This window comes from Netta rufina, assembly GCF_964035555.1.
Source record: "Netta rufina genome assembly, chromosome: 2".
NCBI lineage: Eukaryota > Metazoa > Chordata > Aves > Anseriformes > Anatidae > Netta > Netta rufina.
The window spans coordinates 128,574,488-128,594,338 of record NC_140124.1 but is presented as its reverse complement, the minus strand read 5'-3'; the positions used below and the strand labels follow the sequence as shown (position 1 = coordinate 128,594,338).

At 39.7% G+C, this 19,851-nt stretch overlaps 1 protein-coding gene across 2 annotated transcripts in view; it reads right to left on the bottom strand.

The window, feature by feature from the left end:
- The window catches only part of PKIA (cAMP-dependent protein kinase inhibitor alpha), a 43,076-nt gene extending 34,427 nt beyond the window's left edge, over window positions 1-8,649 (bottom strand). Inside the window, exon 1 of one of the 2 annotated variants that reach the window (XM_084306914.1) lies at window positions 8,549-8,649. The gene's annotated coding sequence lies outside the window, so the exon portion shown is untranslated. Of the gene's footprint in view, window positions 1-8,219; window positions 8,366-8,548 lie in introns of those variants that run through there. The other variant, XM_084306913.1, reaches the window with a different exon arrangement.
- Window positions 8,650-19,851: the final 11,202 nt, after the last annotated feature.

Here is a 19,851-nt window from a genome sequence, read left to right as displayed (position 1 = left end):
ATTTATAAAATAGTGTGCTGCCAAGATAGTCCCAACTATAAACTCAAAAGGCTTATCGACAAAGTAAAGAATATACTTGGAAAATGAGTATCAGTGCCTGGCCAGACCAAGAAGAGGGGAGAAGGTGGAAGAACATAAATTATAATGAAGGGTGGACTTGAAGAATCAAATAAACCTACACAAAATACATTTGCATAGTGTGCTGTCCCACTGGAAACACTGCTTAAGAAGCAGAGCTGCAGTCAGTAACGGATGAACAGCCTTCAAAATTGCTTACATGAGGCATAAAAGTGACAGGAAAGAATTTTCTGCTTGGGAGGAAATAGTATGGTTCAGTGTGCTGCAGCAGTCATCAGAAATCAGTACCTTTTTCTGGAGATTAGCATAAATAACTCCCTGCAGTTCTACTGGCTATACGACTGGGGGAAAACAATGTTTAAACTACACCTTTCATTCCCTGCTTGTCAATGAAAGTGGAAATACTGTGAAGTGTTTTGAGGTCTCCGTGATTAAAAGTATATAATACATTTCCCCAGTATCTGAGAAAATGAAAGTAACACAAATTATTCTTCTTGCTCTTTGGTTTGTAAGGTAATTGTTTCAACATGCAAAGAATGTAAAATTGAAAAGTATCCACTTCTGGAGTGACAACTAGCTAGTGTATCGTACCATGCTAAATATCTTCATGCAACTCCTTCCTTAAGCACTAATCAGCATCATCAGTTTTTGATATATTAAAAGCTTATTACTGTATCCACATGCAATGAATGCGAAAGTATTAGTGAGGAAGTGATGTCACATGCTTATATTTATTTATTTATTTATTTATTTATTTATTTATTCTTATACACAGTATCTGTGTTCCTCTGGATGCATGGCTATCATGTTTGTCTTCTATAAATACCCTCGTGCTGTATGTGTCATGGGGGTGGGTATGATACTTTCTGTGGAAGCTGTGCACCTCATTCACCATTTATCAGTGTTTCTGCCTCTGTAAAAATTCAGTAGAACATTGCCATTGCCCCAGACAGGCCCTTGTAGTATCAGACATGGTATAGCTATAACAATTACACTCTAAAAAGGACATGCAGGGCTGGCAATGCCCTTTTTGTACACTGTCACTCAGAGTGAATGACACTGGCATTATAGAATTCTATTTTATGCCTTATAATGTTTCAGCTGCCATTCAACAGATCAACACCTGTACTCCTCACAGGCAAATTTACACACCAAAGAAACATTCAAGAAGTCCTCTAGTTATTCAGATAACTCAGGGCACTTCCTATTCATGGTATTCTGCTTGGAAAACGTTCTGGTGTTTGCCTAAGAAATGAATGTTAACATTAGTTGCCTGTCTAGAAGCAAATATATGATAAAATACTCTTACCTCACTGACAAAAAGCTCTGGTATCCTTAGGCTTTTAATGCATGCTGTAATCAAAATTGATAAGCCATGTCTTTCTCAAGTCACGCAGCTTCTATATTCATGCGTACTCCATTCACATTTCTTATCACGCTTTGACTCCATGAGACCTTACAAATAACAGTTACTTAAAATGCAGCAGTCTATTCTTAGGCTTTATTTATTTATTTTTCATTAATAAAGTGTTTCATGTTATGTCTGCCTTTCAGAGTACGTTTTTTTTTCCACATGCTCCAATTCTCATATGCGATAATGGATCCTATTCACTCATTTCCAGCTCGCCATGTCTAAATTCACAAACATCAGCCCAAATCCGTAACCTGCCATCATCCCACTATTTTAAAACATAAGAAATATGAAACAAAGAAATGGCTGAACTTCTCTTGTTCTGTAATGCTACACACTGCATTTTTTCTTACTTACATTTTTAAGACACACTTTTTTGATATTTTTATGCATTTGTAAGAGACACATTTTGAGATCCAGCTACCAACATCCATGCCTCCTGCTAATGACACTCAATTAATTCTTCCAGACTCATTGCAGACATATCATTGCAGTGATCCTACAGTGAACTTCATGGGGATGCTGGAGATCAGTTCAAATGAAATGCAGAATTAATAACTGTAGGGAAAAAAAAAAAAAAAAGAAAAGGAATAGAACAGAAATAAAAGTCACCACACCACTAAGTGGAGTTCCTACATTGTTACCAGTGCCTAACAGAAATAAAGTTGTAGTAAGCATATAAATAACGTGATGAAGAATCAGATATGAAACAACAGTTTCATACAGGAAGAGTAAATAAACCAAGAAGACTGTTTTTGAGGAAAAAGACAATGTGATAGATAAAATGAAATCATGACAGGTGAGAAATTTAAAAGGAAATGCTTGCTTAACAGTTCTCACAACATGACAATCTAAAGGGCACCAATTAAATGATTAGGCAACAAATTTAAGGCAAAATGGAGACTCACACAAGCACGGCATCATATGCCTGCCACACTATGGAGGCTAAGAACATAAATCAGAGCAACTGAACTCATTCAGTGAGGACACTATATCTCCTGCAATTAAATACAGTAGTGCAAGTATTACTTTGAGCTCACAAAACTGTTAATCAATGCTGAGCACCAAGTGCTGGAAGACTCCATCAGAAGAATGTTACTGAATTTATGTATTATTTCTCCATTATGTATTACTTCTCCAAGCATCCTTTACTGAAAGTTTGCCAGCAGTTTTATTCCAATAGCACGTTTCTATTATTACAGGTTAGGTCTATACTGATATAATGCACAACTTTTCTAAATGAGAAGAGGTTTATGTCCATCCTAGACAGTTTGAGCAGACATCTGACAGTTAATATTCTGGTGTGAACAACTATTTTTGTTTATTTACTAGCTATTCTAAACCGCACCAGTCAATGCCATCTGTCAAGCACCATGGGAAAAAAGTCTCCATGCATATTTCATTTAAAATATTCATAAAATAAAAAAGACACTCACTAATAGTTACTAAGAGGTTTTGCTCAACTTAAATAAGATGTATCCTTCATTCCTTTTCTTGCTATGTATTTTTTTGCAGTGTGTAACAGTGTTTTCTTGGAATTCATAAACAACATACAAACATCAAGAACTTACTGCACCTTAAGCAAGCACTTCAGGAAGTTTGAAAGCAGCACAGTCTGCTTATTCCGATCACCCTTTTAAATTTACATCTCAGTGAAGTGAGAATGGTAATAAAATACCACTTAACATAAATAGTTCTTCTTGGCCCCCTTGTGGATAGATGATTGATTTTGAAGTAGAAATGCATCTAATGCATTTTTAATTTCTACTTTGATCAGGTTGAACAACAAAAAAAAGCAGCAGCAAGCAGCAGCATTGAACTACAACTCTGGAAACTCTTTGGAAGAAAAGTTAAGATTCCAAGTCACTTGTAAGAAAATACAGAATTGATGGAACATTTAGGTACATAATTTAGTCTAGTCAGTTTAGAAATTACTTTTCCATGAAAGGAAAAAAATATATAAAATACAATAAGGAGATGATCAAGTGTCAACATTTCAGTTTATTCACTTTCCCTTGCTTTGGTGAAGACTTTGTTCTTGAGCCTTGGCCTGAAGGAGTTCAGACTAACTGAGCTCAAGACTTCTGAGCGTAGAGAAGTTGTGTACTCATACTTTTTGCAGTTCTTTGTGTTACTCTGGCATTCAAATAGCAGCAGTCATTTTCACGTAATACCTTGTACGGGACTCACTGACATGTTTCTCACTGGGGATCACAGCTTTGAGTCTCCCATTAAGTTTGCCTCTGTCCTACCTGTGAGCAATCAACAGGTTAAGTAGAGATGCTGAACAGGAGCCAATTTAAGGCTGCTACTGAAGTAATAATATCCTTTACCAATATGATCCACAGTATTTTAAGGGAGGTTTAACATGTACTATAAACAGTATCATGGAAGGACCATTAATAAGCATCTGTGCTATTTTAAAACAACAGGTGGTGAGATCGTTTCACCAGAGTTATGTGCTCACCATATGTGTAAATGGAAATTCTGTAGGAGGTAGAAGGCAAATGAGTGAATAGTTAGCAAATACATATATTATATATTATATAATATATATATAATTATATAGATATATTAAGATGTATATGATCTCATTAAAGCTGCAGCACATTTTACAGGCTAGCTAACAGCTGCCAGGATAACTTCAATGTATCTTTGAGTCTTTTGGAACAGTTTCTAGAACAAAGATGTGACAAAAAAGCAGTCAGAGAAACAAAGACCATATGTTGGAGTTAGACCTATTTGCCTATCACTTCTGATGAATCACGGGGACATTAGTGCAGAAAGGGATGCATAACTGTGCAGAGACCAGCATGTTGCTTTGAAGTACTTCTGAAATGGGACAGGTTAAACTGCCCATGAATCCCATAAAGCTAAAGAACAGCAACATAGCCTATTTTAAAACTGATTTTAATAATGGTTAGAAAACAAAATACATTCCACTAGAGACAACTACACCTGGGAAGACATCAGAATTTGTCCACTGAAGTTCTTCTCCAAAAAGGTTTGGGGAAAAAAACAACAACAACTTTACACTTGGTTCACCCAGGGTAGAAAGACAGAGGTACCGTGGAATCATTTTACTGCCAAAGAAAGTCAGGCAGCTCAGAAATGCAGTATATTGGCAGCACGCTAGGGAGCACAAAGAAAACCAGTGTAACTCATTGGTTCTTCTGCAAACTTTAAGGGATGAAAAATGAGACTGCCTGATCTGGCATTTGGCTAGGACATTTCCACCAACACTCCTATAAGAGATTCCGTTTTATGTTTCTTTCTCCCAATAATTTTATATTTAAAGACATGGATACATACTGGAACCACACAGTTCTTATACTATAAGATAATCTATTTTATTATGTTAGACACTTTTTAAGAGTATAAACCCAAAGACTGTCTTGAAACTAGTGTATCAATGCATCATGAAGTTAATGCAAATAAATGGATTCATGCTTGTGTTGCGTTCACATAAACCTCTCTTGAAGAGGACCACAAATCAGATTGCTCCTGCAATAAACATATACGAACTCTGTTCTACATTCCAGATACTAAATTCATGGCTTCAGTATCTTGGTTGTGAAGTTCTGATGTAGGTCAATTAGGTCTGTGTACAAAGGTACTTAATGCCTGTCTTGTTCCCACCACTAGATATCAATCAATTGAACTCTTAGTTCTCCTTAACAATTGTTACCTTTGCATTTGACTGACCACTCACATGCAGACTTTCTACTGACAGTAATTAAAGACTCCAGCAGAAGATTTTACTATGCAAGTGGGTTTGGATGAAATTTAGATAAAACTGATAAAATTTAAGTCAATACCTGGCATTTAGTTCTGATGGAACTTTTTTCTCATCTAGAAATGCTAGTTACTGCACATACAGGGCATGCATTTCAAGCATTAATACATTTGTTGTCATGAAGAAACAATGGTATCACTACCTTTAAAACACTCCTATTTGCTCATGTAGAGTGTGTGTTTGTATGTATTATATATAATTTAATGTCTGCTTGCTCACACTCTGCTCATCTTCCTTTATTTCTTGGACTCTAGGGAATTCATAGATGGAGAAAATAATTCGACTGAAAGCCTAGCAACAACATAACTGGACTGTTACCTGCTTGATCTAGAAGGTGCTTACTTCAGTTGGTTCAAATAGCACTTAGAAATATCAGCCTCAAACATTCTCATAGTAAGGAAAACGCATTAACTGAACTGTTTCATTTCAGCCTTGGAAAGGAGCATCAAGCCTCTGTAGCTTCAAGAGCATTCAAGGTTACTAGGTTTTCCAGTTTGTTCTCCTAAGGAAACAAGCTTTATGCAAACATATCCATCTGGCCCCTGCTCATAAATTTGGTTAAATGAACCTGCTGGTTCAAAGGCTGGCTGTGGCCTAGAAATCTCAGAGATAATTAAGGTCTTACATATTTGCAGAACTAACCCAGATGAAGAAATCCAAAATAGCAGACCCTCTGAGGAAAATGCAGCTAAGTCTCAGCTGCCACCCAGTCTGTCTGGCATCATCCAGCTGGGCAACTGTGCTGTTCTTCCAGGCAGTGGGGCTCTTGCCCCAGATCAACCACAGCAAAGATCCTTTTCTTTGCCTGGTAGAGGTAAGGAACTTACTGTAACAAAAGGAGTAAGAGGAGTTAAGAAACAAGTTGATTTACACCATTTAACTAAATCCAAACTGGTAGTTACATATGTACTTTTCCTACAGACACATGCACTCTTGCATTTGATATGATTATACCGTCTGTCTTTGGAGTACACATAAACAACAGCAAGTTTCCTGTGTCAAACCAACCAGATGTATGTGCACATCTATAATAATGACTCTTGGCCAACTAGTCCTTCTTCCCTGGCACCACACTGTTTTAGAAATTACTGACATCCTTTTGAAACCCTCTTTACATTTGCCAGGAAGCACAAACAGCTATATTTACTGTGGTAATGTTTTGTCAACATTAGCAAGTACTCATACTACCCCACATTTACAACAACAGAATGTGAAACCCTTACTTGATGCTCTCTTCAGCAAAGCAATGGACTCAATATAGAATGGGTGGACTAATATGAAAAGTATGTGAACTCAGCTGCATGGTTTCTTTTTCCAGCCAGAGGCCATTACAGCAGAAATCAACAGATGACTGCAACATTGCAACTGCTGAGACAGACAACCACGTTCTTTTCTGACAAAAAAAAAAAAGAAAAAAAAAAGAAAAAAAAAAAAAGTAGAGAGATGATAATTCAGGCTCCCAGGTGTTTTACAGGAACAAGGTATATGTTTGGTAGATGAAAAGTAGATTTGATGGAACGTGTTATTACTTTTTCTGGCTTGAAATGCATACAATGGATGTGCCATGGAGTGCTTAACGGGGTTTATATGGGGCCATAGTTAATGACTATAATAGCTTATACAGGGTCATACTTAATGACTGTTGTTCACAGTAAAGATCTGTCTGTTGAACTGATTTCTGACAGTGCAATTCACCAGTCACGCTTTGTTTCAGCCTTGTGAAGCCTCAATTGTCCTTTATATGCATTTCCTGCCTCCGTAGCCATCATTCGCCTTCTGCTTACCCAGCAACAATACTGAGGCAAACACATGAATTTAAACATCTTCCCAGAAATAACGACAAGAGACCAAGCATCTAACTGCCTGTTACCTCCATAGGTATCATTTTTATCATTCCAGCACTGTGGCCTGGGGCTTTGGCCACGACCGAGGAACCCACAACTACATGAGCTGCTCAACGAGCGCACAGCATAACAGGATCCTTTACAATGAATGTGTAAGTAAATAGACATTGAACAAAGTAACTTTCAGGTTCCGGTATCCTGCTTCCTTTTCTCATTAGTACCTTATCCTTCCTCTCACCGGAGGCACAATCATTCTTTTCGCTTCCCAACCAAACCATATAAAGCCATTAACCATTACCACATGCAAACAGAGCTCATGCTAATGATCTGCCTATGCATGCCAACCCTGGCCTCCTGCACTGACATGCCATCTCTTCAGCATCCTTCCTGAGAGCAGAACAAAGGAAAAACAAAACCAAAACCCAACAAACATACCAGAAAGGGACACAGGCCAGGCAGATTTTTCCCCTTTCGCTCAACTCCAAGCGACTACTCGTGTACTGCCAGGACCCGTGTACATACCACGAGGAAGGCGCAATGTCAGTGGCCAAGCTACACTGCTGTGTGTACTCCTGTTTTCCCACTTAGATGTTGATACGATGGCGACACAACTCATTAATTCTTCCATTTAGCCAACGAGGGCACTGGGAATTTCGCCGGCATTTCTCATCCCAAACCTCCCACCGGCCGGCACCAATGGAAAAAAACGAACGGAGCACGGAAAGGAGCCCGTGAGGAGCCCGCAGCACCCATGTCGGTGCGAGGGCCGGTTCTCCAACTTCTCCCACTCTCCCTTTAGTTCCCTGCGCGGAGAGCTCCGGCCGGGGGTGGTGTACGAGGCAGCTCCGCTCCCCTCATCCCCCCCGGCCCTAAGATGTCTCCCTGCCGCCGGCGGGAGCAGCAGCAGCAGCAGCAGCAGCAGCAGGAGGCGGCCCGGAGCTCGGCCCCGCACCTGCCGCAGCCCTTGCGACCCCCACACCCCGATCCGTGCCGCCGAGCAGGGAGCGGGGCAGAAAGCAGAGCGTGAAGGAGACGGAGGAGGCGGCCGCGGCCCCCAGCTCCCCGCAGCCCCCCGCAGCCCCCCGCTCACCTTTGCAGCGACCGGCTCAGCGCATCTTCCCCCCTCCCTGCCTCCCGCTGCTGGCTCTGGTGGTGGCGGCGAATCGGGGCGCCCCGCGCAGCCCCTCCCTCAGCTCCCGCTGCCTCTTCACCCCCACATCCCGGTGCCGGCGGTGCCGGCGGCAGCTGCTCCTAAATTCACGGCGCTCCGGCGGCATGAAGTCATCCTCTCCGCCCCCTCCCCGGGCCGCCGCACTCCGCTCTCGCCGAGGACGGGGAGGGGGGGTTGAGGCCGCCCCGCTGCATCCCCCCCCCCTCCCGGCTCCCTGTCCCTCAGCGCCCGGCCCCGCGGCACCGTACCAGGGCAGGGCAGGGTCCCGCGGCGCTGCGAGGCCGGAGCCGCGGGGGGAGCCTTCCCCCCGGGGTGTGCGTGTGTCTGTTTTTCAAGGAAAATCCGCTGTAATCCCTCGTGTGGGCGCCCGGCTCCCCCCTCCTCCTCCTCCCGCCGGCCTCAGGGCGCGCAAGCGCTTCGCAGCCTGCGCCCCCAAAAAAACGCCTTGCGCCCCCAAAAACGCCTTTCCCTGGGGGGCCGTGGGGAGCTGCTTGGCTCGGGGGGTCCTGCTCCGTGCAGGGGGTTGGAGGGTAGAAGGAGGGCCTAGTCCTCCACCGTCCTGGTTCAAGGTCACCAGGACACGCTTCTCCCTTTTACGAGGGTGTCCTGATATTTTTAAGATCCACCAGTAGGCAGCACATCTATTTTTGTTATTTATAGAGCGCCGTGCGTGCACTGGGGAGCTGGCAGGCTTGTACAGAAAGAAGGCTGGACTACAGCCACAGTTTACAACCCCACGAACCAGCACGGCCGTGTCACTGCACAAACAGCACCAGGCGGTCCAGTGCAGATCAACAGATAGGTGTGTGGCCAAGTCACTTGGCCCGAGAGCTCTTGGCATTGCCCAAGCCAAGCAAACAAGGAGAAATCCTGATGGAAGAGCTCCCAGGGAAACACAGATGCTGTGAGCACAGGTGTTCCCAAAGCACTTGGTCCTATTGACCAGGTAGCCAGTGTACCAGTGAAGTTCTGGAGTAGGCAGGAGTTGGAAGCACTGCTGTTAGCCATGGTGGTAAAGCCTGAGACAGGAGCAAAGCTCTCAAGAGGAGCTGCTTCAACAGCCCCAGGAATAGCTAGGAAGGTTGTCTGTAGTGGCAGAGGAAAGCAGATAAGGGGAGAAGAGTCTCATTAAGGTAAGGATCTTAATCTCGGTCTCTCAGATGAAATGGAAAAACTAAGAGCCCGTGTTCCTGTTTGGAAATTCCTTGTATTTATATTTCCAGTGGTTATGAAAAGGCTTTTAACTGTGCTGGGATCTTTGATTTGATTCCCAGTGCCTGTGCAGTTCCACAGTTGCACTAATTTGGGGCAGCTCCTGTTTACTCCCTGCCTTGAGACTATTATATTGATTGGCATTGTGGATCTGAATGTGCAGAACTGGCAGCATTTCAACACTGATGCTTAATCTCTGTTTACAGTTTGTTATGTGATTAAGGGCTCATCTCCGCACACACAGGAGCGCAGAGGCAGGTGGGGCTGGCCCAGGCAGCCTCAGCCCCATGGGGCTATAGGGACCCAGCACCAGCAGGCAACTGAAAGGATTTCTGGATCACCTCACTGACTGCTGGGGCAGGGGAGGTTATGGGGTGCATAATAGGAAAAACGTTTGGGGAGTGTACAAAGTATTATTATGGAGTGTTTAGGGGAAGAGTGAAAGGCCAGGGGAAAGGGAGATACCAAGGTGATTTGGAAAACGGTGAGATGAGGGGATCAACAGTGTTAGTTCTGTGTAAATAGCCGGCTGGTTAGTACGCTCGTCTGTCTGTGCCCTGCATCTGATCACTGCAGTCTGTCCTGTCTGTTCATTAAACTCTATTTCGCTAGCTGAGAGGGCTTCCTGGTCTCTGTGTGTATGAGGTGTAAATGCCAGCAATGGGAGTCAGACCTCAGGTCATAGGGACCCATGCCAGAGAGGACAGTGTTACACGTCCCACACCATCTCTGTTTGCATGAGTGTTTGTGTCTGTGTTGAACTGAGTGACTGGCCAAGTGCACATTCATAACTTTACTGTATACATACATAGTGTGTTTTTGCCTATCAGGAATGCATGCTCAGACTTGATGGAGGAGAGGATGGACCTCAGAACATGGAGCCATGGCAGCCTTGCTTACTATCTGGTTCAGCAACTAATTCACTAAATGATTAGTGTCCTATAAAATACTTGATCTGTGCTAAAATAAGAATTAGTACTATTTCTCTAGTAACACTAAATTGCAGAGTCAAGAGAAGTAAATGCTCCTGGCCCAAGAATATTAATTACTACTGTTCCACATGATTACAAGAAAAGAGGTAGGACACAGGGCAAACACATACAAAATTTGATTTTAGTAGAAAAACAATCATCTAGCAACATTCAGAGAGCCCATACTAAGGGAATATAATATTGGATTTACTAATCGTGGACTTAGTTTCAAATAAATGGAAATATAAATTCAAATGATCATAAACTAAGCATTTTAGCTTTAAAAGGGTAGTCTGCAGGGAAATAAAAAGAAGAAACTAGTTAGTGAAATCAGTTGAAAAACTCAGTGTGGGGAAATCTTGGGAATTTTTCTAAGATGTGAAAAGAACAATGTGTAAGGAATAACTCCAGACAACTGAAAAGAGAGTGACTTCAAACAAGGTATTAGAATTAAGCTGTCAACTCACAAGTGAAAAGATATTTGTGGCTTAAAGGTTAGAAATAACCAGGGTGATGTGACGTTTGCCAACACTTGAATTAGATTGTTAAAATAAATACTGAAATAAATAGTAAAATGTGTATCACATGTAAAAATATAAAGAAAACCTGAAATGAAGAAGCTGAGCTCTCTTTCAGTGAGGATGGGGTGAAAAATGTACGCTTTGTCCCTCAAACTGAGTAGTTTGCTTTTCTGGTAATTGCTGGCTGGAACAAAGGGTGGAGCAAATGGAATAAATGTTTAGAAATTAACGTTACTGTTTTCACAGTGAAATTAAAATCAAAAGAGTGTCTTCAAATCAGAGGAATAAATCTCTGTCTAAATGTAATGAAAAACTAGTGTACAAAATCGCAAAAAATGTTTATAAGTCAGGGTGGCACTCTACTCCTTGGATACTGTCAGACAGTACCAGTATTTAAGATATGAGAAGATAAAAGACCTAGGGAACTTTAGTTACTTTAGCTAGATGTTGGCAGCATGCAACACTGAAATCTGCTGATGCTTTGACTATGGAAGCCATTTTGATAAACTGCAGAAAATAAGGAGTGGTTAAAAGTAGGTAAAGTACATGTATATGTGTAATAGACCAGGAATGTGGAAGATGTCAAAAAACAAAACAAAACAAAACAAAATGACTGTTAGGAAAAGATGTCAATCTGGAGAAAAGTTAGTGGTAGCATTTCAAAATGAGCAATCTTGGGTTTTATTTTGTTTATTATTTTCAGTAGTGGCCTTGGCAAGTAAGTACCAAGAATTAAAAAAAATACTGGCAAGAATTAAAAGAAACCTTATCAATACAGAGTGGGTTTGGAATAACCTACTAATTGGTTGAGGAGTGAAATCACAGAATTGGGATGATGTCTTAATAGCAAAAACACAAAACATTTTAACTATACACTAGAGAATCTTTGTCTAAAAATTGCAAAGGAAAAGAAAGAAAAAAATCAGAAGTACTAGATGATCATTGGATGACTCTGAGCTAGTGGTGGTATAAGATTTGAGAAAGCAAAATGTATTTTTAGCAGATACCAACTGAGGCTAGTATAGATAAGGAAGTTTGCCGACTGGGTTGTATTTCCCAGTCTCTTGGTCCACCTTCAGAGTAGATTAGCTCCCATTGACCTTTCATGTCAGTGATACCTAGGCATATAATGCATCAAAAATCTGTGCACTAGATTGTATAGCAGTATTTAATAATTTATGGGAGCTATTTAAGCTCCTCTGTAAGGAAATACTTCTTCATGCTTTTGCTCACATATACTTTGTATGTAAGTGTATGCCCACCTATGCACATAAGACTTTTTACAAGCATTAGGATGTTCAGGAAGTTCTGAATGAAGTCTCCTGGGCTTAGCTTTTGCTTGATATGAGTGGTAAAAATGGTTCAAACCACAAGGGTTGGTAAAAGTGGATCTGCTTTACAATGTATCTTGCTGATGAAAGTTTATATTATATGGAGAACATATGAAGATACAAGTACCACTGCACATAAGCATCTTCAAAGCTTATAGTCCTCAGATTAGGAAAACTGATTTTATTGAGTATAAACAAGTATAAACAAGAACTCTGATCACCTGTCTGAAAAAAATCACCCTGATTTTTTTTGATCTAAATAGCCTACCTCCTACCAGCCTGCTTATGTGGCAGTTATCCAGGGTAGGTTTGGTTTGTGGGCAGTTATCCAGGGTAGGTTTGGTTTGTGTGTGCCAGAATTCTAAAGATTTTGGAGTGTATGCAGTGCAAGCCAGTAAACTTTGTTTGTTTGTTTGTTTGTTTTTATTTCCCCCAGGAGAATAGATAATACTTATAACCAGTTTATCATACTTTGTCATAAGCTTTATTATTATTATTATTAAACTTGTACTACATTTATTAAACTGAACTATATTTCATATTAAACTAAATGCTATACACTTAAATAACAATTGATTATTTTTTTTTCTTGGATTTCTTCAGACTATGTTTAAAAGATAGGAATACAATGAATAAACAGTTCTTAGGAAATTTCACCAGTTTTTACAACACCTGTAGGCAAGAATGTTATGTAATATTCAGAAAATGCCAGGAAAAACAATTGCCAATTGTCACCAGCAATGTAATATAAGATATCAAACAAGTTTTTACAGTTCCTCTGGAGAACATTGGAAGTGCAGCCCATATTGTGTAGCAAACCAGTTTTACTGGTGTTGTTGAAGAATAATGTAAAAATGCATTGTATGAACTCTTTAACTGTGCCCAGTAAGTTACTGTCCTTCTGATCCCTCTGACACCTCCTAGATGAAATGATTTCAGGTCCCTGAAATAAAATTATGCGCAAAAGAAAAATTGCTGTAAATTTAGTGCTAAGAAAATGCAGTTTTTCTTTTATGCTTACAAGAAGGACATCGAGGCCCTGGAATGTGTCCAGAGAAGAGCTTCAAAGCTGGTGAAAGGCTTGGAGCACAAGTCCTGTGAGCAGCAGCTGAGGGAACTGGGGTTGTTTAGACTGGAGGAGGCTCCAGGGAGACCTTATTGCTCTCTACAACACCTGAAGGGAAGGTGTGGGGAGCTGGGGGTCAGCCTCTTCTCACAGATAACTAGGGATAGGACTAGAGGGAATGGCCTCAAGTTGTGCCAGGGGAGGTTTAGGTTAGAAATTAAGAGACATTTCTTCTCAGAACGAGCAGTCAGGCGTTGGAACGAGTTGCCCAGGGAGGTGGTGGAGCCCCTGGGGGTATTCAAGGAAAGGTTGGACGTGGTACTTAGGGACATAGTTTAGTGGGTAATATTGGAGGTAGGGGGATGGTCGGACCAGATGATCTTGGAGGTCTTTTCCAACCTTAATGATTCTATGGTTCTATGATTGTTTTATTCTGTTTCAGCAGGTATTTAAAAGCAAATGGACTAAGTTCTCTCTCCAAGATCACAATTTCAATTCCTTTTCATTCTTTCATTCACTCTTTCTTTATTCCTTCATTACCATTATTGCTTATTATGTTTAGTTATGCTTTTAGGTAAATGAACATATTTTGTACAATTGTTTGTGTTTATGGGATGTAATGTGTATTGCAGAAATTTTTAAAAGGGACACAGAAGTAATGTGACATTGAAAAAGAACAAAAGAACATTGCAAGACAAACTGCAGTGTCAGCAACACTTTCTTACAACCAAAACCATCATCAATAAAATATATTTAAAATAGTGATGTATATCTGCAATCATTTCCAAAATGGGGAGGGGGGGGTTGTGTGTGTGAATGATTCGGGGATTTAAGTAAATTCTGCCTGATTGCTTGATAATTCTATCAAAACCATATGAATTAAAATGAAAACAAGTCATGCTAGAGCCACTACATTAGTTTCTAATCTTCAGCAGGAGGAATTTTAAAGTAAAATGATCTGCCTCTGAAAAGATTAGAACAACCAAACTCTGGTTGCAGACAGCCTCTGCCACTGTCTCTAAGTCTCCTTCTTTTAATGCTGGCTGCATATTTTCTTAGACTAGGATTGTCAAATTTTCAAGGCAGCGATGTCAGTGTTTCAGTTTGTACAATGTTAGCCACTTCCAGAATGCACTTACAGTAATTTATGTCACTTGTCTCTTTAATATGATGGTTTGACTTTTATGCATAAGACCAGTTCTGCCCTAAGTTACAAGTTGTTTCAGCTGAAGGTAATGGAAGTTGTACATGTACAGGGGTAGAGCCTGGCCCTTAGCCTCCTGACGTCAGTGGGAACAGATGTGTTCTCCTTTTTTTTTCCCCTTGTGGCTTCAAGCATTGTCTTAGTACAAAACAGTCTGATTTTCTTAACGCTTTAATAGCAATGATGCTTGTTTTTTCTCATTTTCCACCATCAACTTCATTGCTTGATTATACATTTTCTAAACTTTGTAGGAATAATAGGCCCATAGTAGCATTTTCTGTGCTTAAAAATGCATTACTGACATTGTAATATAAAGCATCCTTCCAAATGGGAAGAACAGCTCATAATAATATAATGCTGTTACAGTGTATATGCTATAAAAAAGAGAAATTAAGATTGTACTGTCATTCTCAGTTCTGGCATTAGCCATAATTCTTTCTCAGCGCTTGACTTGTCAACTGTAGCTTTTTCACATTTTCAGATATAGTACGTGGAAACTATTATTTTAAGGAAAAAAAAAAAAAAAAAACAACACACAAACAACACAGTCTGTCAGTGACAACTTGGATACCAACATAGTTTTTTGGTATGCTTACTTATGTGAATGGATATTAAAGAGATGTAGTGCTTTGTCTCTGGATTCCACAACTCTTTGTCAACAGTAGAAGAGCAAAAATTGGAGGATCTTGGCGTACATTGTTCATGCCCTCTTCTAATGCCATCTTTGCATCCTCCTCAACATTCAAACTAAGTCCCACCTTCAGGTTTTTCATGCCAGTCCCCAGAGATGTTAGTCACTAAGAATCTTCATCTTAATCTGCTAACCTAGTATTCATTGTCTTTTCTCAGATTTTTCCACCCATTGCCAGACTCTGTGTTACATTATGTCCCATTTTACTCTTTGTTCAGGTTTCTCTTTCTCTTCTACATCCTGCTGCTTCTATTTTTTTTTTTTTTTCTTCTTGAATTCCATTTTGCTTTCCTTCCCCTTTGTCTCATAATGTAACTTGTTCTTCATTCCTTCTGCTGGTATTCAACAGAGGTCCTCTCCAGATTGTGGGATTTTCCACTTCCTAAAAATTCATAGTGGAGCAAATATATTAAAGACTCTGTAGTTAAGTCTCACTTCATCTCTTCCCAACTGCCAAATGTCATTTTGGCTCATCACCATACCCCTCCATCTCTTTCTGAAAAGCCTGAGCCAGCATACGCTTCTTCTTACCAGAACCCTCTCCTAGCTCATATCCCCTCTGCATTTTGAACTCCGCAACTTCCTTTTCCATGCATCTGAAACCAGATGGAGTAACAAAAAGAGAACACAGAAAGTGAAACCTTTGGATTTCCAGAAGTGGTACCCAGGTAAGTAGTTAATGAAAAGTCCTACTGACTCTGCTGTGGGGTGTGCTTTGTGAGTGGTTTTTCCTGAACTCCCCAGTTCTCTCAGAGCATATGTAGTTTTCAGACTTCTAAGGATATGAATATGTCTTAGTCTAAGTGGTTAAGTTCCTTATCCAAACCATGTGGACTAATGAGCAGTCATCATATTTCTTTTTACCCAGGTTGGATTTACCCTGACAATATTTGGAAAAAACAATTTTTCTTACTGACATTTAAGTACATTTTGAAGCTGGCACAGTACTGAAATTTGTAGGTCAAATGATTAAAGTCAGTAAATTTACAGCAAAAAGAGTCTAGTCCAAAGCAGTGAGTAACTCTTATAACAGGTAGGCCCTTTTCAGTATATACCTGTGTGCAGTGGCTACCATTTCATTTTTAGTTTGATGTCCTTCTGTCTTACTAATACTCTCTGGAGTTCAGCCTGCAGTGACATCTAGCATGTAATGTACAGCCTGTATTTCATTGACTGCCCTGGTACAGATTTAAAATTATGTAAAATCTTAATCTTGATTTTCTTCCAGATTCTTTCTTTTATACCTGTTTTAGTGATCTGGAGTCAGTGAGTCAGTGAGTCCAGAAGTTTATCACTGTACTGTCCTTTAAAAAGAGATTTATCCAAAAGATTGTCATCTCAGCTTTTCAGTTTGCAATGCAGCAGAGATCATCCTGCAATGTATATAAGATAATTAATTTAAATTTAATAAATAAATAAATAAATTACTACGTGTGCAGTGCATAACAAGGAGGAGAGAAACAAAAACCATGAGAGTGGCCAAAACCTGGTGCCTTTGCAGATACAGAGAATTTGTCAGCAGAAATGAGCCAGAGTCATCCTATGTATTTTAGGTTATTCACTTCCGAAATAGTTGAAAATAGCCAAGAAACAAGGAAACCCTATCAGCCTGACCAAAGAAAATATAGCTTTTCCTAACCCCAAATCTAGCACATCCCATGGCCAAGGTATTAGACAGACTTCTCAGCAACATGCCTGCACTTCTAAAACGTTGTCTAAAGCTATTTTTGAAACTGAAGAAGGCCCATTTTCATTCTCTGTGTTAGCTTTGCTTTCTGTTTCCCTTTCTGTATTCCTTCATGTTCAGTATTCTTTTCAGTCCAGTATTCTATTCGGTTTTGGATAGTGTCTAATCTTAATTTTCTAAATAACAGAAGCCTGTGGGTTTATTGTCATTTTTTAATTGTTGGTGAGTAGGTGGCAGTTAAACATACACAGTTCTGATTTTCAAGACACTTGCAATTCTCTGTTTTTTCTTTGGGTACCAGCTATCAAAACTAATTCTTGGTCCCTGCATTTGGGTTGGTTGGTGGTCATCCTTAGGACTTTTTTTTTTTCATTGGTTAAGACATTTGCCTGTTTCCTAAGGGACCTTTTAATTTTGTACAGATCTGTATATTTCATGATATGTTTTTTTTTCAGTAGAAAAAAGATGCAATTTCGTTACTGGTAAGTGTTGTGCCCAAAGCTCGTCAGTGTTTTTGTTTAATGATGTTGGGGGTGTTGGGGCTTTCTGCTTAAAACTTAATAGTTTCTTCTCAAATAAGGTACTTTAGTGATTCTGTATCAATACCAGTGAATCTTTACATCCAAAACACTTAATTTTATAAAAAGTAATTAGCTTGTAATTGTTTTGTTTTAATTTTACTTTAATTTCTGAGTGTATATTGGAAAAAAAATCAGCTGTTCCTTGTGTCTATCCATTCAGAAACTCAAGGCATCTATAGTAATCCCATATTCAAGTCAATCTTCTGTTGTGGTTGAGGATTTCTCTGAGTCTGTTTATGATCCTAGAGCAAACTCTGTCAGTCCTGAAACAGAAGGAACAATAACCTTTTCAGATAACTCTCTCAACAATAGGGTAATAGGCCATTTGTTGTGTAGGATGGGAAGAAAGAGGAGACTGGAAAAATAGTTCAAATTCCAGCAAGAGCTAAGTGGAAGGTACAGTTTTACAAAAGCCTCCTGCAAACACTTTTTGCAGTCAAAAAAAAGAGGATTAACTGAGAAGAATTTGTAAGGCATTTAGTTGCTGTTCGAATGAGCTCAGATGTTACAAATGGGGGAATAAAACTGTAGAATAGGTTGAACACTGACATTTTATAATGTGTGGAGTTTCATTGTATAGATAGGAACACTTAGACAAATAAAATTGTATAAAATGAGTCCTGAAGACAGGCAGTGTCTTCCAGAGTAGTATTAAACTACATGACGCTGGAGCAGCAGAGCATGCACCATTTCCAAAGAACCTTTGGCCAGTGTATGCTAACTATCTCAAGGCAATAAAAGATTACTTAAGTGGATAAGTAGCTGGATAGCACAGACTTGTAACTTGCAATTTGTAGGCCAAATGTGTTTGACCTCTACTTTTATAACTCAGACCTCTGCAGCTGATTCCAAGCACTACAGTTTCATTCACTTTAGCCTTGTAAGCAGCTATACTTTTTACCAGTCTGAACAGAATATAATCCAAAATTAATCTAAACTACCTCTTTCTTGAGACTGGAATTTTACTAGAAGTGTCAATAAAAAGTGTCATTTGAATTACCATAGCATAAGAAAGCTTTGATCCTAGATCAAGTTCTGATTAGACTAGGCACAATACAAAAACAGGCACAAAATGAGACATGTCCAAGTGTAGTTTATGTTCAAATGATCAAGATGCTGGATAGCAGAATACAGCTGGGTAAATCTTTCTTGATCTTCTTCAACAGACAGGAATCATAAAACAGGAGCAGCCTGGACACTCGGTTAAAAACAAAACAAACAAACAAAAAAACGCATAAAGGGAATAGGAGTTGGCTATGAGATAATCCCTTTGGGATATGATATGTCTCATCTCAGATCTCAGGCCTAGAAGCTTTGCATGTGAAAACACAAATATGTTTGCACTGAAACTGTAAAAAATGGCCTGCAAAATGGACCAAGCAGGAGTGAGAGTGGATCTCATCATGTTGACTAAGAAACAGTATTTGATGAAGATCATTCTAAAAGTGGGTAAAGCAGCTTGATGTAAAGAGATAGAGAGTTCTATGAGTGCACAGAAATTAATTCTGCAATCGGTGTGACAAGATAGAAGGTTCATTGTAGTAACAGTGTTGAAACTTTGTACAAGCAAGGCATTTGCCAAAACCAAAAAGGACACTGTATTAATCCATAGAAATTCATAAGAATTTAAATGAGATCATCAATTGCAAGGCTAAATAGAAAAACAAACAAACAAAAAAACCAACAAACATTTTTGAAGTATTCTCTAACATGGAGACTGACTTGAAATACTATATATAGAAAGACAACAGAAGGAGAGTTAAGGACAGGACTCTAGAAACCTGAAGGCAGCAGTTAAGACAGATACTTTAAAGACCACAGTAAAGGAAGTGAAGTAAAATCAAGAACACTGCTTCAAAAATTGAAGAAAGAACAAGACTGCACAGTCAGCAGGTTAAAAGCCAGTAAGGAGTAGTGGTTCTGAGATTTTAGTAGAATGGTGGGAGGACAGAGTAGAAACTTAGTCTTTCCATTATTATTTTTTTTTTTCCTAAAAATGTTCTTCCTGTGGTTTCCTAAAGCAGTTACTGTGAACAGCAATATTATCTTTCAATTTTTAGCTTGCCCTATATTCTGAGTTTTGAGGGTTTAGAAGATACTATAGAATCAACGAATCATTAAGGTTGGAAAAGACCTTCAAGATCATCTAGTCCAACCATCCCTCTATCACTGATATCACCCATATATCTCTCTATTGCCATATAGCTATATAGCATGGCTTTTCAGCTGAAGGTCATCCTTTTTGGGGAAAAGGCTCTCAGTTTTTACATTTATGTTATTTCAAATG